This window comes from Triturus cristatus, chromosome 7 (genome assembly GCF_964204655.1).
Source record: "Triturus cristatus chromosome 7, aTriCri1.1, whole genome shotgun sequence".
In the NCBI taxonomy this organism is placed as follows: domain Eukaryota; kingdom Metazoa; phylum Chordata; class Amphibia; order Caudata; family Salamandridae; genus Triturus; species Triturus cristatus.
Window position 1 is genome coordinate 413,484,416 of NC_140590.1, and position 24,805 is coordinate 413,509,220.

General features: G+C 45.2%; 1 protein-coding gene and 1 pseudogene across 3 annotated transcripts in view; both read right to left on the reverse strand.

Annotated features, from left to right (window-relative positions):
- LOC146809824 (uncharacterized) overlaps positions 1-24,805 on the reverse strand; it is a 387,952-nt gene that overhangs the window by 362,571 nt on the left and 576 nt on the right. The gene's annotated exons all lie outside the window — the stretch shown is intronic.
- On the reverse strand, positions 143-16,423 carry LOC146809825 (uncharacterized; annotated as a pseudogene).

The following is a 24,805-nucleotide window of genomic DNA, read 5'->3' on the forward strand; positions in this document are numbered from 1 at the left end:
GCCTTCGCGATCCCTCCCTCAAACACCAAACTAAAGCAGACAAGGCCATTATGTGGACCTGCATTAGGGCTGCGAAAGTAGCCATAGCGGCCGCATGGAAGACAAGCATTTGCAATGGAAATTGGTTTCGCATTTGTAAGAGTTAGAGGTACTGGTCTTTTACCTACCAAAATAGTGAAAGAGGAAAGAAAATGAAAACAGATCCAGTTGAGTATATTAAGGGAAATAACTCTCTTGTATGCTTTTTTTTAAAGATAGAAGTAATCCAAACTGTTATTGTATATAGAAAACTGGACAACGACGCATGCTGCAAAAGAATAGTGCAGATAATTTAAGTACAATCTCTGCCTTGGCTGGTGCAGTTATGTTGCTCCTCTATTTCTGACAACAGAGAGAAGAGGCATCAAGAAATATGTGGTGGATAGGCGCGTGGCCTTTGCTGAAGGCGGTATGCAAGAAGGCAGGAAAAAAAGCGTTGTCTGTGTCGGGGAATTGAGGATGTAATTAGTACTTAAGTAGCCACATATTGGGTGTAACTCCTGCAAATAGTCCTGGTGCTTTAGCCAAGAGCAAAGTGCATTGTGGAACAAGTCCTTTGTTTGACTTTCAACTTTGAATGTTTTGGGTAAAAAATCCCAGCACGCCAAGTACTGTTGATTGGACAGCCATCACTGATTGGAGGTGTCACATGCAACATGGTGCCACTTGACACAAATGCCCCTGTGACACCCTAAAAACTAGGACTTCTATGTTGAATGTGTTATACCGTCCAAATACGGTGTATCTAATAGGAGAAAAATACAGTCCCTTTCGGCACTCTGACATCAACCACGCACAACCTCTTAATACATTGCACAATGACATATTGTATCACGAAGCACACTGACTTCTACCAGGAAGCGACTGTTTCAAGCAAAAGACGGCGATTACAAGCCCTGTGACATTAAGGGGCACGAGCAATACTTTTGTCAGTTTCGGTAGTAGCCGACTACCCAGACAAATCTACATGTGCGCCGCGGACAGATATCATGAATGAAACTAAGACACGTTTCACCAAGTTGGCTCTCCGGTTCTTACCTCCGTAGGCAGCCATGTTTTCAGTAGCGCTCCTTCGCGTGAACGCTATAAAATGGTTCGAGTTGCCTCGGTGCCACCTCACCAGTAGAAGTTATTCTCTGCTGCCATCTTGGAAGAAGTAATGTAGCCGCTCTCATCATCAAGAAAAGACGTCGGAGCAATCAGGGAAGCTCCGTCTTCCTCTGGCCGGTGTGCGGGGCTCTCCTTGGTACATGAGAGCCCCGCCCACACTCAGGCACGAGACGCCTGCCTTCTGGTGTTCGTGCTTCTTTACTTTGCGCACTACTTAAAAACAAGCATTTGCAATGAATACGACTCGTATTTACGCGAGACGTATTGCATTACAAATGGGAGCTGCCGAGTTGAAGAAGGCACGAACAGGAGTGGGGGGGTGAGGGGGGGCAAAAAATCTGCGAACTGCGGGAGGGAGTGGGGGACACAGGGCAGCAAATAGTGTTCCAGTAAAGGGGCTGATGGCCTCGGAAGGAGCTAAATGACGACATAGGCGTCATGAGGCGGGACTAAAAAGACAAACACCGATCATAATGCAGTATCTTTTATTAAAGCCAATCAAAAAGATGGGCGGAAAGTGGGTGGAGCTTCCCTCACTATAGTAAATACAGCATCTCTTGTGGAGAGGTGTGGCTCACTGGTTAGAGGCGGCAGATCCGTAAGCAGAGAATTGGCCAGGGACCAGGGTTCAATTCCCGACGCGGCAGGGTCGTGGACCAGGGTCAAAACGGACTCAATAATTCTCGCCTCGGTACCTACTCTAACCAGGAACACACTCGGCAACTCTGGGCATTAAGCTTGCCTCATCTCTACAACGGCCCCCCACAGATGCCGGGGATGCCTGGTTTCACCTTGGAGATACCCTGAAAGGTACCATCTCACAGGGATAGCCAGGACGGGTTCCCCAGCGGTCTATAGCGCCGGGACACTTCCGAGTAGCTGTGCGCTGAATAAATTAAAATAACATAACATAACATCTCTCGACGAGACAGCGCATGCGCTGCCTAGGCAAGACCTAAAAAAGGAAGCTCCCGCTATCTCGCATTCTAGACTCAGGAAACTTCTGAGTCTTGAAAGGATGGCCGATATATGTAGAAATGTTTACAAGAACTTCGAATATAGATGTGGCCCACTGGTAGTCTTCCTTACAAAAGGATTACTGTCAGCTGTTTGCCCAGCATCAGTCAGAGCCCTACACCTGTTTCAATTTTAACCTATTTGAAGCTCCCATGATCTGTAACCTAGCTGCACTTGGGAAACCGCCACCAGTATTGGGTGGGGAGGGGGGTGTTCGGGGGGGGGGGGGGGGGGGGGGGAGGGTAGGGTTTTGTTCTTCATGTTTTCTGGGAGGCTTGTTCGATTTGCTCCCTATAAAAGATACATTCCTAGTTGGAGGGACTAAGTTACCATTATCGCAAACGTAAGATAGACGAATATTATGTTTCGCTGAGCCACAGACTTGCTTCCCATCCTTGCTCTTGCAGAAACTGTGCTTACTCCTTTAGGTTATCTGGGATACAACGGGGGGTGCTCATCTATTGCTGTATGTTGCTTTTTGGTTCTTTTTTTTTTTATTTAAATAGTTTTTATTGACATTTGCCATTTTAATACAATACATTTCAATCCCCCCTCCCCCCACAGAGACCAAGATCAAGAAACATCTTCAGACAAACCACCTTTAGTATAAACATTATAGAAGTAGTCTCTCGCAGCGTGTAAATTTGATGGTCCAAAAAGACAAAGAGAAAAAGAAAACTAAGGAACAGAGGAACAGAAATTCGCACATCCACTTTCGCCTTAGGATTAATCCCTTAGAAATATTACCCTTGGCAGTGATCTTCTATCCAGAGTAACAAAGGTTCCCAAATCATCATTCCTCTTTGTTTTTTCCTAAGTCCCTTGTTCTTATAAATTGCCACCTCCACATTGCATATAGCAAGTAATCTAGCCCTCCATTGAGTGGAAGATGGCGGTTGGGGATCAAGCCATGCGGTGGCTTTACACAATCTAAGAACCGCCATTGCTACAAATATCAGCCCCTGTTGTTGTATTGGGCGCTCAATAGCAGCCAATCCTAAGATCATTTCTTCACTAGAGATAGTAATTTCTTCCTGAAATAGATCTGAAATGAAATTAGATATTTCTATCCTAAGATTAGTAAGTGATGGGCAAGTGGCAAACATGTGAATATCGTTAGCTGCCGCCAATGAACAGCGTGGACAAGCGGTTCCCAAGCCAATTGCCCATTTGCCCATTTGATACGGTGTATAATACAAGGCAAAAAATGTTTTATAGAATTGTGCTTGTAATTTAATTGACATTAGCAGTATTTGTGCAAGCTTTAATGCTCGCTCCGGTATTGCTCGCTGTACGAATAGGTTAGTCTGCCATCTAGTAAGATGTTTATCGAGATCATCCGGGAAACTACTGATAAGGTCCTTATATATTTCCCCAATTCTAGGAGTAGATTCCAAGCATAATTTATCTATTAATATGATATTTTGAAAATTACAACGCCCCCCCCCATTTTCTTAGACAAGAAATCCCTGACTTGTAAATACTTGAAAAAATCCCTATTGCTAATGTTATAATCATCGCGAAGTTCTGAAAAGCTTTTCAATCGGTTTTCGATATAGAAGCAACCAAGTTGGGTAATCCCTACCCTGTTCCACCTAGACATATAACCATCATGAAATATCTCAGAAAGATCAGAGTTGCCACTAATTGGAGTGTAACATGAGAAGCGTCCCAACCCTAGGAATTTACGGATATTGCTCCAAACTTTCCAAATTCCCTGAATAGTCTTGAGTTTAGTTTTCTTAAAAAAATTATCATTCATATGTCTCCATAAACACCCTTTACTTCTATCTCCTAATACCATTTTCTGTGGGGTCGGGATCTCACAATGATTCGGCTCAATAACTATCAGATTTATACAGTATTTGGCCACTGTTGCCCAATAATAGATCCTAAAGTTAGGCAACGCTAACCCACCTCTTTCTTTTGGTAACATAATCCATTTTAGTGCCCTTCGTGGTTTCTTAAATCCCCAAATAAATCTGGCAAACAAAGATTCAATGTTTTTAAAGTAATATGGGGAGAACGAGACAAATTGTTCTGAAGAAGTGTAAAAATTTAGGTAGAATCAGCATTTTAATCAAATTACATCTGCCACCAATAGTTAAGTGTAAATTATCCAATCTAATTAAGTCTTCTCTGGTGCGCACTATTAGTGGGTCAAGATTTAACTGTACAATTTTATCTACCTTGGCACTAATATTGACACCTACATAAATAGCGTGTTCCACAACTCTCTCGTCTTCCATCTACACTTTGTCGTTAATGATGATTTGAGTTTTCCCGGTATTTAGTTTATACCCAGAAGTTTTGCCAAAACGTGTTGCTTCCTTCTCAACCATCTTAATTCCCTCCTTCGGATTGGTAGTAACTAACGCTATATCATCAGCGTAAGATAGGACTTTGGTTTCATAGTTGTTAATCGTAATAGATGATACATAAGGATGGTTATCAAGTTTACGTATAAATTGGTCGATATATATTGCGAATAAGAGGGGTGAGCAGGGACACCCCTGTCTAGTTCCCCTCGTAATCATAAAGTTCTCAGACATATTCCCGTTTATCACTACGCTGGCCCTTGGATTGACATATAGTCCTTGGATAGCTTTGATAAATCCCTTCGTTAATCCTCGATCTGACATTGCTGCCCATAAGAACTTCCAGGAGACCCTATCAAACGCCTTTTCTGCATCCAGAAGAATAAGGGCCATAGGGTCTCCTGTAGTTTCTGCAAAGTCAAACAAAGAGATAACTCTCTGTATATGATCGCTTGTTGATCTGCCGGGGACAAATCGGTGTTGTCGGGCTGACACAATTTTATGGATTATAGGTGCTAATCGCCCTGCAAGGAGTTTGGAATAAATTTTTGAGTCACCATTGATCAAGGTTATTGGGCGATACGAGCCCATTTCCAACGGATTTTTGTTTTTCTTCAGGAAGATCATTATTTTTGCTAAAGACCAAGACGGTGGTGGGTTTCCTCCCTGAACTATAGACTTAAAAAGTTCTAGCATGATAGATTTTAATTGTTCTGCAAATTCGAGGAAAAACTCTGTAGGGATTCCGTCTACACCTGCTGCTTTGCCAGCAGTCAGGGATTTCATAGATAATAGAATTTCCTCCCAACAAATGGGAGAGTTCAGTAAATCCTTATCTTCTTGTTCAAGGTGTTCGGCCAGCTCTTTATCCAGATAGTCTTTAGGATCCTCTTGCCCTCCTAACGGTTCTTCATACAATTTTTGATAAAACATTTGAAAAGCAGTTCTAATATCGAGTTCTTCTAATCTCAGTTCACCATTCCTATCATTTATAGCTTTTATCATATTTCCTGTTATCTCTTCCCTTGTACGAACAGCCAGCTGGTGCCCTACTTTCTCGCTGAGTTCATAAATTTTCCCTTTGTATATCATAGCTTTAGTGATCGCTTTTTCCGTAAATATATCAGATATCTTGTTTCTAGCGATTGCAACTTGCGCTAGTCCTTCAGAACCCAGACCTGTTTGCAAAGCTATTATCAAATCTGCTTCAGCTTTATTCAGATTCTGATATAAAGAGGCTAGTTGTTCTTTACCTTTTCTGTTAGTGCGTACTGAGAATTGCAAAGTCTCCCCTCTGATACCAGCTTTCATTGCATCCCAAACTACCTCGACAGGAGCACTGCCCATGTTTATTTCTAAAAAAGATGGTATCCACTCTCTCATAAGAGTATGATACTCCTCCTTTTTTAAACAGGCTCTTTCAAATGTCCAAAGGTTTCTAGTACGAATAATATTGCTACATGCAATATTCAATTCTAGAGGGTTATGGTCGGATAATACCCTTGGATGCTTCCTCATAGTGCAACCATCCCTGATGGAATTCGACAAAAGGATATAATCTAGACGGGCATGACGAGAATGGGGATGGGAAAAAAAAGGTATATCCTTGGTCTCTAGGATGCCCCAATTGCCATCCATCCAGCAGGCCATGTCGTTCACACAAGTCTTTAAATGCTCTAAAGACTTTAGGTTTTCTCCCTTGATAATTAAATAAAGGATCAGCGGTCCAATCTCCGGGTAGGTGAAGGTTTAGATCACCACACACAATAACAGGCAAGGGCCAATATACTAATTCATTAGAAATGCTTAGAAGGGTATCAGGGTCATCTCCTAGATTCCCATAAGCTGTACATAGAGTAACCGTATTCTGACCACTATTGTAGCGGCACTCAGTAATGGCCCATCTCCCAAGCTTGTCTGCAAGTGATCGACTAAATTGTAAGCCCCCTCCTTTAGCTAGAATGGCCACTCCTTTCATACGAGTTCCCTGGGTGGATGCAGCTATAAGTTGAAACCCCAGGGATTTCAACAGGTGTTGCTGGCCTCTCTCTATATGGGTCTCTTGTAAGCAAACTATATTAGCTTCCATGGCTTGAAGACCTTCTGCTACGATTTGTCTTTTTTTTAGGTCGTTGAGCCCGCAAATATTTAGAGATACAATTCGTAGTCTAGCCATCTATATTATAAATCTTACGTCGTGTAAGAATGATAGTTGTCATTTTTAACCGCCATATTCTTCCTCCCTGGCCCTTGATCAGCATTTTAAATCCTACTAACAAATGTATTTCTTTTGATATACTAAAGGTACTCCCTTCATTGATTGACTTCTCTTGGTCTTCCCCCCATCCCAACCCTTCCCTCCCTTCCCTCCCTTCCACCTGCTTTTTGGTTCAAATAATTTTTCCAGTCGTCTGCGTCTATCTGGATGTACAATGTACCAGTTTACTTTGTGATAAGTGATAAAATGCTAATAAACACATCTTTGATGAAAAAGCGCATGTAAATTTCAGGGGAAATGCTTAGGCTCAATAAGATGAAGAATTCTGGGCCCGTATAGCGGTGGACCAGGACGCCCAATGGAGCGAGTTAGATATGGATCTATGGCATCACACCATGGGGCCAGCAACATTTGGCAAGACTATCTTCACAGCAAGTGGTTTGTCAATAGTCTACAAGCCTTTCCAGGGTCGCCCCACCCGAGTGGTGGGAGGGGGCATCAGATGCCAAGGGATCCAAATGGGAGCATGCTGGGACTACAACAATGGCCTATGCATAAGAGAGCTCTGCAAATTCCGACATGAATGCTCAAAATGCTCAGGCAGACACCCTTTGGTTGCCTGCTTCTCAGCCAGTACCCCCACCGACACGGACCTACGGGCTAAAGGCACCAGCAGGAAACGACAGGGTATCAGGAACGGGAGCCTCAGGGGACCCAATACTGACAGGGAGGGGGGGTTCCGGCCTGATAAAGGAGCACAGGGACCTGGGGGAGAAAGGCTCATACACCCATTAACATTGAGAAATTGGTTTTCTGGATCACCTTTTACAAAGGGACTGACGATGCGGCGGTATTGCTACAGGGGTTTAAGGAAGGTTTCAGGCTGGGTTACAATGGCCCGAGAGTTTGCCACTGGGGGGCCAATCTAAAATCAGCAGCGGAGCATCCCCAAATTGTTCGCGAAACATTGCTTAAAGAAATAGAGGAAGGGAGAATGGAAAGCCAGTTTGACACATGACCCATGGACCGGTTAGTCGTGTCACCTATTGGGGTAGTGCCCAAGAAGGGAGCAGGGCAATATCTACTGATTCAACACTTGTCCTGGCCAGAGGGCCAGTCAGTGAATGACTTCATCCCCGCAGAGCAAGTGACGGTGACGTATTCGTCAGGGGAAGTAGGCCTAGCCTTGATGGAGAAGGTCGGACGGGGTGGTCACTAGTGGCAAAAAGCGACTTCGAGTCGGCTTTCCGTCTGTTGCCGGTACACCCTGACGACTTTGAATTGTTGGGGATTCAATTCGAAGGACAATGGTTTGTTGACAAGGCACTCCCTATGGGTTGCTCCATTTCGTGTGTCCCCTTCAAGTGTTGTGCCATGGTTATTCACATGGCACACAGGGGTGGAAAACATAACACTACCTAGATGATTTTTTCCTTGTTGGGACAGCGAGGTCAGAAAAATGCCAGGACCTGCTTGACGGATTCCAAGGTTTGATGGAGGACTTGGGGGAGCTCAAGCCCCAGAGAAAACAGTGGGGCCCACAAGAGTGTTGGCATTTCTGGACATTGAAATTGACTCTGCAGCAGGGGAGACCTGGTTGCCAGAGGACAATAAAACTAAAATGGTGGTTTTACTTGACACAATGCTGGCGAAAACGAAAGTGACAGTGAAGGAGGTCCAGACGCTCCTGGGGCATTTGAACTTTGCATGCAGGGTGGTACGAGCGGGGAGGACGTTTTGCAGGCGCATAGGTTTGTCTCTTGTGATCCTTCCCTTAACTCACCATCATGTCTGTTTGAAAGCGGGGGTGCGAGAGGACCTGCGTATGTGAAAGGCCTTTTGACACAACTTTAATAGCATGGGTCGCACATATCTTCTCTGACGCACCGGGAGCCTGAGGTTTTGGCCTATACTTGCAGGGACACTGGTGCGCAGAGAAATGGCCTCTAGAATAGAGGGAGGGCATACGCAGCATCGCCTTCTCTGAATTTTTTCCACTGGTTGTGGCGGTCATGTTATGGGGCCCTCAGCTGTCTCATAAAAGTATCCTTTCCCGGTTTGACAACATGCCAGTAATGCAGGTGGTCAACAGGCAGTCAGGGAGCCACAGCCACGGCAGCTGCTGCAAGTTTTTGTTTTGCATTGCCTAAGATTTGATAGTGCCTTCAGAGCCAGACACGTTCCTGGTGTGGACAATGACATTGCTGATGCTTTGTCTCGTTTGCAGTGGGAGAGGTTCCATGGGCTGACGACAGAGGCGGTTCAGGAGAAGACTCACGTGCCACAAGAGTTATGGGATGTAGGAGAGAGAGGCTGTTACGCCTGGTAGTTAGATCGTTAGTCCCATCAACAAGGAGAGCTTACCTACTGGCTTGGAAGGAGTTCCTGAAGACTGGGGCGCAGAGGAGGCAACAGGAACGAGATAGAGTAGAGGACGTTCTCCAATTCATACTGGGTCTTATTAAAAGAGGACATTCCAGTGTGACGATTTCGGGGAAGCCGGTGGGCATCGCCTTTACGGAAAAGCTCAGGTGGGGTACCCCCCATCTGCGGGAGAGTAGGGGAGAAGAATCCTGGAGGGCTGGGCGAGGGAGTTAGGCCCTGCGGGTCCTAAGCAGAGGCCTAGGACATTGGATATTTTGATGCACGTGATCCAGTCCCTTACAAGGGTGTGCATTGGGGACTGAGAGGCGGGATTGTTTTTGACCATCATGTCCTGGCTATTTTTTGGGTTTCAGAACTTCTGGGGGGAAAGAGTAGCAGGGGGCTCCTCTGGGAGGAGGTTTGTCTACAAGACGACAGGGTGCTGGTGTGGTTATACATGTCCAAGACTGATCAGAGGGCAGCGGGAAGACGAGTGTTCTTGAAAGCTTACCCGGTGTCCTTAGTTTGCCCCCTGCACTGTGCAGAGAATGTCGGAGGCAGGGAGGCTCGTACAGGCAGAGTCTTTATACACGGGGATGGGAAACCTGTAATGGCTTTGCAATTTTTAGCAATCCTCCGCAAGGCGTGGACACTATTAGGCCTCGACACCAGCCAATTTGGGACTCACTCCTTGTGGATTGGTGCTGCAACAGAGGCTAGCAGACGAGGTTGGGGGTCCAATAGAATCAGGGAACTGGGGAGATGGAAATCAGATTGCTTTCAGACTTATATCAGGGGGGTAGGGGATGAAGAGTTGTAATTGGCAAGTTGTCATCTTTATTTCTTTTGCAGGTGTGGTCGCCGGTCCCTCAGAGGTGGGAATGATGGTCTGGATCGTGGGCCACTTGTTTGTAAAATGGGCAAAAAGGCATGCAAGGGCTAGCTTTTATTGTCACAACCTGGGTTTCAATAAGGACTTATACTCTATCTTATGGAAAGGGAAAGGGGGAATGCGATGGAAGGAGCTGATACCGTGATTGACCAAGCGAAATGGGAATGAGAACTGTCCGGATGTGCTAATTATTCATTTGGGGGGAAAATTATTTGGTGTCGCAGAAAGGTTTTGCCTTAATCAAGGAGATGAAATGGGACCTTCGGCAGGTGGGTGAGTTGTGGGTAGGCTGCCACACCATGTGGTCGGAGTTTATACCTAGGAGAGTGTGGAGGGGGGCTATAAAACCATCAGCCATCGACAGAGCCAGGAGGAAACTGAATAAGGAGATGAGGGCCTTTTGCAGGGATAACGGTGTGGGCAGGATACAGCATTTAGACTTAAGATTTGAGGACGTGGAGTTTTTTAGAGGGGATGGAGTTCACCTGTCTTTTATGGGGATAGAGCCTGACCTGCTCCAGTTGAAGTTAGCTATGGCCAAAGTGTTGGGGGTTGAGTAAGGGGTTCTGAAGATGTGACTCATTTCTGTTCAAGGGCGTCAAGGGGCAGGGCCAGGGGGGTAGCTCCTGACCCTGGGTGGTGGGTGGCTGAGACGTTTACAGGATTTACACAAGTTTGTTTGCCAGTGGCAGTTTAGGCTGAAGGGGAACGGGTGGGAAGTTCACGCCTGAAGGACATAGGAGGTTAAAACGTTATGTAGGAAGTTCAGTGAGGTTAAAAGGGTAGTTGAGGTAGGAAAACAGGAACCGTTTTTAGAAGTCCCACTTTCAGTTGAGCAGCCCTGTTGCACGAATGTTATTAAAGTTTCAATAGGTCATCGGGGGAGTGATCTGTTCGGGGTGGGGGAAGTTGATCTTAGGAAATATGATGTATAGTGAGGATATAGTTTTGTAAGGCAAAGGCCCAGGTTATGTTGTAATGTGCACCTGTCTCAATAAAGCAGCCTTTTTCACACAACCCAATGTTCAGTGGTTGGTGCTGCCCCCGCTTACCCAAAGGGAACACATCTGAGATGAAAACCCTGCATGCAGAAACCTCCCGGTTTAAACATGTCCTGTGGCTTGCATTAGAGAGGGGCTCTGTGCGTACTCACCCCGATGAAGATCAACTCAATGGGAAAATTTTAGGAATCCCCAGATTTCAATTGCTCTTAAATATACTTCACACCGAGGACAGTGAAAAGAAGTACTCATTGCTGCTCTCCCACACTACCCCTCTCCAGGTTCCACATCTGAGTGCTGTACCTTTTTTTTTCACACGTGTTGGCATCTTTGATATGGGGAGTGGATGTGGCCTAGCTGGTAGAGTTGCCGGCTTTGGAACTGCAGAGCCAGGTTGGAATCGTAGTTAGTAAAATAGTAACGCAACACATACAAACGTGTTTGCCTCCAAGTTACATATGCCGCTAAAATATATGACATAAGATCAGAAAGTTGATGTAAAACAATGTTAGGCCGAAGAGGAGAGCAAGCTGCACCATCTTACCTGCTGCAGCGCATGGCCTTCTGCCAGAGGAGTGGCAGTTTATTTAGTGGGGCACAACTAGAATATAGCACTTCTACTGAGCCAAGCCAAGGCAGTTTACACGTTTCTCGCACTATATACCTCACTGTGACTTATTGTTATCAGCCAATGAGAAGGGTGTAAACATGCCTATACACTATAGGAGAGCACTAATTAGCTTCCATCTGATTGGCCGATTGCAACTAAGCCTCAGCCGTCCGTGGCTACGTTGCAATGAAAAAATGTCTAGCAAGCGCGACAAAGAATTTTCAATTCTATTAAGGACACGGAGGCAAGGATTATGCTTCTCTATCTTTACTGACATATACAGCAGCCAATAAACAAACTTTAAACTGGCATGAGCCCGGAAGGTCAACCCCTTCCTGTATGTGCACCAATCATAACACAGTCCATATCATAAGAACGTCTGACAAAGCCATAACTTCCTCTTTCTTTGCCTTTATCTCCAACAGTCCAACTAAACTGGAAAACTTCACATGATGTAGATCCTTATCCGAAGCGACCTCATTCGTCATGTCACCGAGCTGCACCTTGCAGATGCCAAAACTCCAGAAGCTCAAGTTTGCTTGTTCTGGTCACCTGGAATGGAAACCGACATCGTAACTTCCATTCGAAATAATGAAACTGCATTAAACTTACAAAATTCCAGGGTGGGTACAACATCATAGTAGTTACACAATATTGTTATCAATATCAAAGCTTGGGTGGGATAATCCTCGCCTCCGTATACTTAATAGAATTGAAAATTAGTTGTCGCGCTTGCTAGACAATTTTTCCTTCTATGGCAGTCCACGGAGGCTCTGATAATGCTAGTTTAAAGTTGATCCACCACCACCGAAGCCACGTCCACAATAGGTTTATGGAACAATGTTTTAAAAGTGGAATAAGCAGACCAGTCCGCCACAGTCATGAAATCTTCCAACCGGGAGCCCGCCCCCAAAGACTTGGAAGCCATAGCCCCTCTAACAGAATGAGCACCAAAAATGGAAGTATCCACCCCCGCAAGACCTAGTAACCAAGTGACCCACCTGGCCAGGGTTGCAGAAGTGACCAGGCGAAAAGGTCTCTGAAGTGCAATTAATAACTGTCCCAACACATCAGTTCTAAATTCCCTAGTACAATCTTCATACACCTTTAAACATTTGACCACACACAATTTGCTGTGATGAGGAAAAGCAGGATACGAAATGCAATGTGAATGCGTCTTGGTACGCCTGGAAATCGTAAAGGAAACTCCCGAAGGAGTAAATACTCTACCTGCCATATCCAAGGCCCGTACATCTGACACTCATCTACATGAGATTAGGCACAACAAGATTGTCAATTTTGCCGATAATTGCTTCCTAGACAAAGCTTCATTATTCGGCCAGCCTACCAAAAAACACAGCACCACCGAAACATCCCAAAGTACATTGTACCTAGGCCGAGGAGGATTCACCAAACGAATCCCTCGCACCACCGTGCAACCAGAGGATGTTCCCCCACCGGTCTGCCCTCCACATGCGGGTGTCCCGCTGAAATTGCAGATCTAAAGTTATTCACCGTCCGGTATGCCAGGCCAGATTTGGCTAGTTCTGACAAGAAATTGGCGATCAGATGAATGTCGGATCCCACGGGATCACTCTGTCGTTCACCACACCAACTAACCCATCGCTTCCAAGCGGATTCGTATCGTTTGTGTGTGGAAGGTGCCCAAGCTTGTGATAAGAAAAAGAGAGTGTCTTGCGAAACTCCCTGCACTTGCCAGCGACGCCTGAAAGTCTCCAGGCCATGAGAACCAACTGGTTCTGCAACACTAACGGGTGCCGAAGCCCCTGCTGATCCGTGAGAATATCCGGAAACGACCGAAGTCGAACCAGAGGCGCGCAAGCCAATGTCAAGGCGGTCGGAAACCATGCTTGTGCTTTCCAACATGGTGAAACTAGAACAAGCTCCGCCTTCTGTCTGCGCACCTGTGCCAACACCCGCGGGATCATGGCAAATGGTGGGAAGGCATATAGAATGCCCGTCGTCCATGAGTGAAGAAAGGCATCCGAGCCGACCGCTAGAGAGTCCGGCCGCCAACTGTAGAACCGTGGAAGTTGTCTGTTTAGTCTGGACGCAAACAGGTCCAATACACAAGGTCCCCACTTGAGGTCCAACGTCTTGAAACTGTTGGGATGCAGCCTCCAATCGCTGCTGTCCCGCAAATGTCGTGAGTTCCAGTCCGCATTCACGTTGGATGACCCGGGAATATACTCCGCCGTCACCGAAATATGATGGTCCAGGCAATAATGCCAGAAGTCCTTGGCTATTTCCGCCAAGAGGCGAGATCTGGTCCCTCCGAGCCGATTTATGTAACGCACCGCGGACACATTGTCCATGCGTAGGAGAATGCAACAAGAAACCTTCTGAGGGGCCAGAGTGCGAATCGCAAATGCGCCCGCAAGAAGTTCCAAGCAATTTATGTGCATTTTCAGTTCCTCCTGGGACCACCGACCCCCTGTTTCTAGAGTCCCACAACGAGCTCCCCAGCCCCATCGACTGGCATCCGACTCCATCACGACATCCGGGCTGGTCGAGAAAATGGCTCTGCCATTCCAGGCATCCATATGCTCTAACCACCAATTCATCTCCGTACGAGCCTCTGTGGAAAGAACTATCTGTTGCGCATACGAGAGACCCTTGCGCAAATGCAAGATTTTCAATCTCTGAAGGGCCCTGTAATGTAGCGGCCCCGGAAAGATCGCCTGAATGGAAGCTGCCAAAAGACCTACCAGGCGAGCCAGTGTCCTCAATGATATTGTCGGAGAGGCAAGCGCTCTCCTCAACTCCTTCCTGATCGCAACTCTCTTTTTTAGAGGAAGAAGCAACTGACTTGTGAGCGAATTGATTTGAAATCCCAAAAAAATCCATCGTTTGCGATGGGATCAACACCGATTTCTCTAGATTCAGCAGAAAACCTAACTCCGGCAGCAGTTGAATCGTCCATGAAAGATGTACTACCAAGAGCTCTTTCGACTGCGCCATAATCAAAATATCGTCCAGATAAATGATCAGACACCCCCCCCGTTCTCTCAACCATTGTACGACCGGTCTCATGAGTTTGGTGAAACACCAAGGGGCGGATGACAGACCAAAGGGCATCGCGGAAAATTCGAACCACTGGTCGTGCCACAGAAACTGGAGAAACCGCCTGTGTGGCGGGAATATGGGAACCGCCAGGTAGGCATCTTTCAGGTCCAAGCGAACCAGCCAATCGTGTTCTAGAAGGATGTCTCGCAGTAAATGTATGCCCTCCATTTTGAAGTGGCGATACACCACCCATGCGTTGAAGTCTCTGAGATTCAACACCAAACGAAACCCTTTGTCCTTTTTCGGAACCAACAAAATAGTGCTTACAAAACCCCTCTGGTGGGGAACAGACCTTACAATCGCTCCTTTGTGGAGCAACGTCTCCACTTCCTTGTCGATGAAACTCTGCTCTAGTAGGGAAAAACGTAGGGGTCCGGGCACCTGACTCTGTTTCGGAGAGGCATAGAACTCCATTTGAAAACCCCGCACTGTCTGTAAAACCCAGGGATCTGACGTGAGCTCTTGCCACCTGTGAAGGAACAGTGCAATACGACCTCCCACCATACATTCTGTGGTACTTAAGATCTTTACCTGAATAGGAGCCATCTTCTGGTGAATTTTGCTGCCCTCTGTAGACTCCTCTGTGGCCTCTACCTCTTCCTCCCGATTGCGGGAGGGATAAAACTGTGGCTTCTGGCCACCTCTGCCTCGTTGCTCTGCTCCTCGTGAGGTCTGATTAAAACCTCGGCAGAACCCTCGACCTCGTGAGCGGCCGGCCATGTCAAAAACACCCGTGTGGAAAACTTTTTTGATGTTTGCCTGAGCCTTATCTAACGCCGAAAACGTGGCCACATATTTCCCCATTTCTTTTACAAATTTGTCGCCGAACAACATGCCGTTGGCAAGGGAACCTGGCTCGGTAGTGGCCATCTCCGCCAACTGGGGGTCAATGCGCATTAAGAAGGAGCGTCTCCTCTCCGTTGAAAGCGCCACATTGGAATTGCCCAAAAAACACAAGGCCCTTTGGGCCCACTCCATAACATCCGATATGTCCAACGGAACATTTTGGGTCTTGGCGTTGACCGCCGCATCAAGTATTTTCGTAAGGGGACCAGAAACATCTAACAGTTTGTCCTAACACCCCCGCCAGGCCCTATCCAAACCCTTTTTAGGGTCCTTCGCAAACTTTCGCATAAAAGTGGCCATATTCGGGTCTAATTCCGGCGTATCTGCCATCTTGCCAGTCAAGGAGGGTCTCGGACATTCCGACCGTAAGGTGGCTCGCACCTCTTTCTCAAAACCCTGCCGCAGATTGTGACCCACATAATGCGCCACCTCTGCGCAAGGCACCCACTCAGTGGACCTAGGATGTATCAAGCTCTGGGGGTCAAATAAGAGATTCTTGGGTGCCTGGCTGTCATCTGCCTTATAAGCAGTATGCTTGGACTTTTTTGCCTTCTTTTTCGGCATCACCGACATCACCTCAGAGTCAGAGGTATCTGCTGTGGACGGTAAAGACTCGTCAGAAGTATGTGAAGCCATGGAGCTATGATCCTTCATGACATTTCTGGCCATGCGCGCCAAAACTTTGGCAGAAGATTGCGAGCTCTCCGCGCCAGAATGATGAGATTTCATCTTCCTCTTACCATAATTGCGAAGAGGCTTAGTAAATGGCTTCAGTGCCTTAATCAAAGCTTTATTAACTGAACCCTGGACGTGGGAATCCAGGGCTTCAACCAGATTCTCCTCCAATTGTTCAGGCTCCTCATATTCTTCATATTGCTCACAATCCACCCACTGATTTTCCTCTTCGGCGTAGTACGCCATTGCTTCTAATCAGAGAGGTCTGGAGGAGATTCTCAAGGGGGGGAGCAGCCCAGGGGTCTCTCAGAACTCGTCACAATAAACTTCACCGAGACAAAAACCTACTTGAAAGTTCTGAAAAAACTGTCATCAAGGTGGAAGGAGCAACCCCTTATTAGCTCCCCTAGAGGCAGGCTCTAATCCGGAAAACGCTCCGGTAAACGTTAATATGAGGCCAGAGATTCATGCAGTCTCACTGAGGGGCCGTGCACTCGTAATGCGAGAAAACGGCTCCTCGCGCACACGCGCAGTGTCTGGGGCAACGACACGACCGCTCCCTGTGCACGAGAGTCTCGCGTCTGCCTCCTCCTGCTCCACCGCCCCCTAGCGATACTCACGCACCGAAGCAAAACTTGCGCGCGCGCCGCCACTACACGGCATACTGTGAGGGAAACAAGTGAGCGAAATATCGCGTACCTCAAAACAACAATGCCTAAACATCGAAATCAGCCATACAACCATTAATATCACCTCCCCACAATATTTACCACCAACGATAAAGGAAAGGCACTTATCTGCTGCTGCAGCAGCAAAGAAAGAGGAAGTTATGGCTTTGTCAGACGTTCTTATGATATGGACTGTGTTATGATTGGTGCACATACAGGAAGGGGTTGACCTTCCGGGTTCATGCCAGTTTAAAGTTTGTTTATTGGCTGCTGTAAATGTCAGTAAAGATAGAGAAGCATAATCGGAGCCTCCGTGGAGTGCCATAGAATTCAGCAATCAAAGCCTTTGCTTTCTCACATTTTGAGTATTCTCAAACATTTCACCCGTCTGCCCCCTAGAGTCTCTTACTGGCACTGCACTAGCTGCAGTAAACTCAGATTAGCAGAGAAGTAGAGCTTCCTTGCCACGCCGGTCAAGTAGGGCTGAAAACTGGCTCACCCTGAAAGAAATTTACCCGCCATAGCAAGTGAGTGAGTACATTTTTCGAGCTCTGAAGCGGTAAAGGATGGTACCCTGGATAACAGTATTCTCAGAGCTGAGGATGCCCGATTGCCTTCCGGTGCAGAGCTGGATTTCAGCTCCGAAGATGGCTTCACTGGTGTTTCAAAGCAGGAGCCAACCGAAGTTGAAGAGCATGGCTTGAAGTTGGGCTTCGAAGCGGAGAGCTGTGAGTGTGTCAGCTCTAACCCGGCAATTCAGTGCCAACCATGGCCTTGAAGAAGTGGCAGACCAGAGGACTCATAACTAACCTGTGAGCTCATTGCTCTAACCCAAAGCTCGGTTTCCAAGTAGTGTCCAGTGGTGGGAGGTGGAATGTCAGTACTCACTATGGCCTTTTTCGGAGGTGGGCGCTGTGAAGATGGATGCTCATCTTAACGTTGGAGTCCTTCTCGGTCTCCAACATCTGAGCCTCTGTACTGGAAGCCACTAGCTGCTGCTTGCCCTCGGTCTTCTGTTCCCCAAACAGGTCCAAAATATCCTCTGTTCGGTGGTGCCCTATAAGGGCCGAAGCGATGCAATAATCCTGATGGTACCGTAGAGATTTCTTGGTCTCAAAGGAGAGACAAGCCAAGCAGGAAGCCTCCAGGGACACAATGAGGTCGCACACCTGATGGAGGTCTGTCCTCCGGCACTTTCCTCTACATTCTGGGAAGTATCGGAATTTGGTCATTTCCATCTCTAGTTCAGAGGAATGGATGGAGCACTGAAAGGGTCAAGCCCCATACTGGGAGCCACAGTTTGACCGTGGAACCTAGGCAAAGGCAACATGATGCTTGGAACTGATGTCTATATTCACTGTTAATTCATCTGACAAGGAAGAAGGATCAGATCGAACACGGCGAGAACACCACGTGGCAACGAACCAGAGCTCGAAGGGACTCATCTGAACCTTAAGGCAGAGAAAAAACAACGCAACAATGGATCGGATGCCCATGCACATTAACAGTAATGGGTACAGTCACTACACCTCGTGGCTCGAAAGATTTTTTCGAAGAAAAAGAACTTGCACATGTCCGAGCCCAACACTAGATAACAGCAGTATGCACAGCATATTTATCTACAACAACATATGCCACGAACCAGCCCGTTTTCTCACAATGAGTTTTCCTATATGTCATCCCATCAAAGATGGGTGACGTGAAGTGTAAGACTTGTTTATGGTGTTATTTAGTCCGACAGAACTTAAGTCACATGAGAGAGTCTCCCATCATTTGGCAGTCTCCTTTTTGAGTGCTTTTCCCCAAATCGTGGAATGAGGTTCTAGCTGATGAGGAATTTAGTTTAATGTATCTCAATGTGCCACTTGGTGTGGAATTAAAAAGTCATTGATTCTAGTATTACGATTCTCTCTACGGTCTGTGCAACTTGCCCTGAGACTGTGCCGATATATTCTACTGTTAATGCCGTGGCGGGCGTAGATGTTATCAGCCTGTATACCTCAATAAGTCATACGCACGTATCCTAATGGATGAAGTACAAACATTCTAGTAATGGTAAGACAAATTTGCAGAATACACACCCCATATACTTTTTGCGGATGATACATCGACGATATTTGCTTCTTCTAGCAAGACACTAAAATATTACTCAAAAAAGCTAAATGGAAATTAACAACAACAAATGGGACATCCGGATAACAGCAACACATTAAATATTAGAAAATGAAGAGCAAACTATACAGAAAAACCACAGTTGCAAACTCTCTTTTATAAATAGACAGTTGTCACCCATAGAGCACAATCAGGAATAATGCTAAAGGGGAACTCCAACGCATTAGTCGCAATTGCAGTGACGATGAGCTCTACCAATCAAAAGCGAGAACTGATGGAGAGACTTGAACACAGAGGGTATCGAAAGGATTGAAAAATAAAAAAGAACAAGTCAAGATATTCTGAAAGCAAATATTAAGAAAGAACACCGAAAAACAAAAAAACAACACCTTTTCCTGACAGATTACCAATATTTTCATTGTCAAATTAGAAAGGTCCTAAAACGCTGCTGGTATCTATCACTAAACCATCTATCAATACTGACATTGCCAACTACCCATAAATGGGCTTCCACAGAGCTAAAAACATAGAACAGTTACTTTGCAAATCTGACTTTGTAGACAAGAGAAAATTGAAAATCACTTTTCTGGACAAACCCAGTGGGTTCTTGATCTGTCGCAATTAGGGAGTCTGCAAATTTGGATGCAACAAAATGGACATTCTTTCACCCACACTTGAAATTACTTTACGAATTACAGACTAGAAAAACTCTAAAAGCAGTTATAGCATTTACATAATTGAATGTCCATGCAATAAAATGAATGTATACAGTAACATCAGACCTTTACGTACCAGAATAAAAGTACATTATCAGAACATATACAAACAAGAAATTGGCCCACCATAAGCTAAAGATTTCAATCAGTACCATCTTAACAAAAAGAATTCACTTTCTTTGGACTGGACCATATCAAACAACATTCTCTAGGTGGTAACTATGAGGAGGCGAGAAAGTGAACTAATACTCAGGTTGAAGTATACACAAAAGTGATGGATAGAATGCTCAAATTAATCTCAGCCACTGGTAATCACTTGGCCACATTACAGTCCATCGTTATTTTGCACACCATGCCACCTCAGTTCGGATACAGCCATATGCAAATAAGTTTTTACCCTGATCAAATGAGAAAAGTCCAGCCCAAACTGCCAGGCCAGGTCCTCCCTGAACCGGAACACAAGCAACCCAGTTCCTGTTTCGCCCTAGTTAAGCATAGGGCTGGGTCCAAACTGCATGAATGTCAGACAGTTCACTATACTTTTCTTTCTCTGCATAGTTGGAGGATTTTGTAAACACAGTCTCCAGGATAAAATGAGGAGCAATCTGTAAGAAGACATAAACTGACATCTGATCTCTGTCTTTGGACGCACAGCAAATGTAAGCAGCTTTAAATACATATTTATTGTTGCTTTACTTTCTTAGTTATTAGAGCACCCATTCTTTGTCAGCTGAAGTCTCTAGCCAGACTGAGCCGGTAGTCCCTAAGTATAGCTCACCCTGATATTTTCTGACTCGCCACAGCGGGTGGGTGGGCGGGTAGATTTCTCAAAGCCTCACACGGGGTGCAAAATAATGCATACATGCCAACATTTTAACCTAGTAAGAGGGAGATTTTGGGCCTTAAAATCGGACGTCCCTCACCTGAATTGGGTCTGTTGGAATGCATGATAATGATAGTCTGGGATGAGGCCCCAAGTAATTACTAGTAGCTGAGATCAATTCAAGTATTCTATCCATCACTTTTTTGTATACTTTAATAGGATGGCCTAAGTGGGACCGAAATGACCGCACTTGTGTCCCATGCACACTGCATCACTGGAACAAAGTCATACCTGGCTGATGAGCCCAACAAGGGCGAAACAGGTCCTGTGTTTCTTTAGAAATGTTTTTTTTTTGTATGTCATTACCATGAGGCTCTCGATACATGTTTGCTTCATCTATTTATGATTTGGTTTAAACATATTAGGTTTTCTATTTTATGATTTGTGTAAGTATGTTCTATATGTATAAAACCTTGAAAAGGCCCCAGGCATGCCTGCCCTAGGGGTCGAAACACATGCTGTCTGGTCCTGTTTCATGAACTTCTATATGATGTCAACAATGCCTGACAAACATCAAAGATTTCAATAAAATAAAAAAAAAACAGAAAAGGAAAGCTATTGTGTTCCCTGCCCATACTAAGTGAAATAACCCCAATACAAATTTGAAGATAACATATACATGGCTGTTGACTAACCTATACCCTTAATCAGTGTTCTGTGGACTTTCAGGAGTGTGGCCCACCTACACATTTTAGTCTACCACATATAGCCCTGCCTAAAAGATTTAGACCCCTAGGATTATTACCCCTACCTTTATTCTTAAAGTACACACAGACATGTTTTTGCCCTTCTCTCCATCCTCAGGCTTCTCGTTTTCTATTTATTGTGGGGACTTTTAAACTAGTTTCGTAAGGGGGCTGAAAAAGTAAGGGGTCCTTAAAAGACCAGTTGGCATGGTCCTCCAGAGTTCCAGTTCGTACTCTTCCGGGTGCACATGCTCCTCCTGCTGGTCGTAGCCATGGTTCTCCTGGTGACCCTCCTCCTTCAAATCCTGTTTCTTGTACTGCCCCAACTCCCTCCTGCCCTGGTTATCCTGGTCCCCTCCTTTTCCCCTGGTCCTCCTCGACCCTTCACCTCGTTCTTCGTTGGTCCTGATACTAGGACTGTCCTAGTCTTCCTGGCGGTCCTGATGCTTCTGTTTTGGCGGTGTTGATCTAGGGGTAGTCATTCTACTCCTCTTTTGGACTTTCTAGTCCTCCTCATCTTGCTCCTCTCGTCCTGGTCCCTCTTCATTCTCCTCCTCTTCATCCTGGACCTCTTCCTACTCCAAAAACTCAAATTCATCTTCCCGATTATACTGCTTCCTCCATGGTCCTCCTCCAGGTTTGCCCCATCTTCGACTCCAGCTTTCCCCTTACTATGCAGCTCCTAATGGTTTTACTGGTCTATATGGGGATCCTGGTCCCACTAATCTGCTGATCCATTTGGTCCTCCTCCAGACCCCTTCCTCCTGGCCATAGTCCTCTCCCAACTGGTCTTCACATCCCTCTTCTACATCCTCCTGGTTCTCTAACTTATCCCTTGGTCCTGGGACCTCATTAACCTTATTGTCCTATTAATCCTCCTCTTCATCCCTCTCCAGCCCTATCACTCCTCCACTACTGCAACCTGGATTCAGCATGGTACAACCTCTAGAAGGGGTACTCCGAGACATCTTGAGCAGCCCGACAGAATGGTCCTCTTTCAGTCCTACGCACTGTCAACAGAGATGTGCCGAGGAGTCTTGAGTTTCCAGTGTTCATTTAAAAAGTGGCAGTGTGGCAGAACTGCAACACAAAAGAAATGCTGCCAAAAGCAGCTTTAGAAACGACTTCAACTAAGGATGGCTACGCACACCAGCAGTTAAGTGACAAGTGAGTGTTCCTAAACCATCAGGGGAACAGCCCCAAAGCTTCACTAGCTAGAATGTGTTGATGGTTACTCTGCCCTGCATGTGAGCCTTTCACTTAAGCTTATTTTGACTTTTTTTCAGCCGATGTTCATAAATGTGGAAGCCACTGAAGGATGACCAAGTAAGGGACTAGTTTCAACACCCACTTTTTTTTGTTTTTGTTTACGTTCAGCCCAGCAGGCCCTGGCCAATTGAACTCACTGACTACTTACCTATACGTGTGAACTGCAATTTTGATGGGTGCCTCAGAGTCAGGTAGGGTAAGCCTGGGAGCTGGACACAGTTGCAGTTAAAAAGAGGTGCACAAATGTACTAAAAAAGGCCGGTCCCAGTAGGAGATCTTACCAAATCTATAGCTCTTTATTTGCATAAATTCTCCACTACCAGACAGGTGTATCACTACTGGCTGAGGGAGGCTTTCTCACAGGAAGTGTCTAAATGCATGGTGGAAGCTGCACCTACTTTAGGTTGTAACAGGAAATTTGCAGGCAGACAAATAGGTAATAAGGACTCCCTTGCTGAAACTCAACAATGAAGTGAGTGAAGAAGCACAACTACAGTGTAGCAAATTAAGTTCCAACAGCTCTCTAATTAAAAATAAGGGCAAACTATTCCACGTGCTGGATAAGTAATTACCATCAAACTTCATGCTTTTAAATAAATATTGTTCAAGGTATAATGTTTAGCTCAATTTGCTAAAAGTTTTGCTGGGATCCTCTCCTGAGCCTTAAGCAACAAGCTGAGCTAATAACTGGCGCATCAAAGAGCACATTCTCATCTCTAACAAGCACTGGCAAAGACAATAGGTGAAAAGCAAGTCACTAACAAGCTGCTTTTCTAATACTTGTTTGCATTGGTGTTGGCTCTCCATCAACATGGTCACTATTGCGTCACAACACATTTGCAGGGGTGAACCGGAGAACAAACGTGAAGAGCTTGAGGAAAGCAATGCACTTCAGTCTAGGGCTGTAAGAAAAATAAGGACAAGATTCCCATAAGGTCAGTTGTGGAAGCATATCAATTATTCAATTAAAAGGCGGCAAGACCGATGTTACTAGGGCGAGACAAGCACAGGGACAGGAAGGAAAGCCATTGCATCAGGAGTAAGGACCTGAGACAGACAAGAAAGTCACTGAATCGTTATTGAGGGGCGTTCACAAAACATACTCTTAGTCTACAATGAGAACAAATTTTTTTTTTACTCAGTTGGAATATCAAGCTCTTTTTGAGAATGTATGGGCTGAAACTAACATCTCTAAAAAATCCTAATTCAGATTGTTGATTCCTTCAAAATAAAATGTAGCACAAACATGTATTGCCAACTTGAATGAGCTGTTAAAAACTGACAATATACAGCTTTACAAAACTTCTCGGCAATTCGTAAGGAAAACTATGAGTTCTATTTGACTAAATCATAATTAAATATTTGTTTGATTCATGCAACAATGGGAAGGTTCAATAAAGGAGATTAAGTTGAAAAATATGGGCATCCTACAATAAGGATAACATTTGGATTCTGAGTCAAACTAGGGGTTCTAAAGACTAAGACATATTGCAACCTGACAAACAGTAACAGAGGCCAGATATATTAAAAGTGAATAACCCTTAATCGGCTCCCATAAGTAATGCATGTAACTGTTCTTTACTAAACTGCTTGCATGTAGATGTAAAGCGCTCAGGTAGCCTTTAAAATTACAAACAAGTAGAGCAAATGGAACATATATAGGGGAGGCATATGTACCCCGCCCAATGTAGTTCCGGTTTCCGACGAAGATGATTGACAACTATATTAGCCATTTATTAACAGGCCAAGATGTATATACAATAAACTGCTCATATATGTTTTTCCCTTTGGATAACTGAAAATAATACGGACGAATGGAACTATCAAGATGTAATGTTTTCACTATAAGTCTCGATTTCAATAAAAACATTTAAAAAAAAAATTACATGCAAGTACATAAATAAATACACGTGTAGTAAAAATATCGTGATGGGCAGCATGAACAGTGTGAAACACAGTAGCCACACTTAGTCAGTACAGATCGGAGCGTTGGTGCTAAAATAGGCGCAAGCGGTTGTAGCACTAGCGCGGGTCCCCACTAGCGCCTGCCATCGGTCAAAATAATACGATCTGCATCAGCGTTCAATTTCAATGGTGCACATCTCCCAACGATTGTGTTACATTTTTTGTTTCCATAAAAGTGCTGTTTTTTATTAAATAATTATGCACAAAGGTTGAAGTTCAGAACCCAAATGTCTTATTTAAAGGTAAGCATGCAGACTATTCGTTACTATTTTTATGAATCATGAGTCTTCCGCAATTGCTTTTAAAACAGACAAGTACACACTAAACTC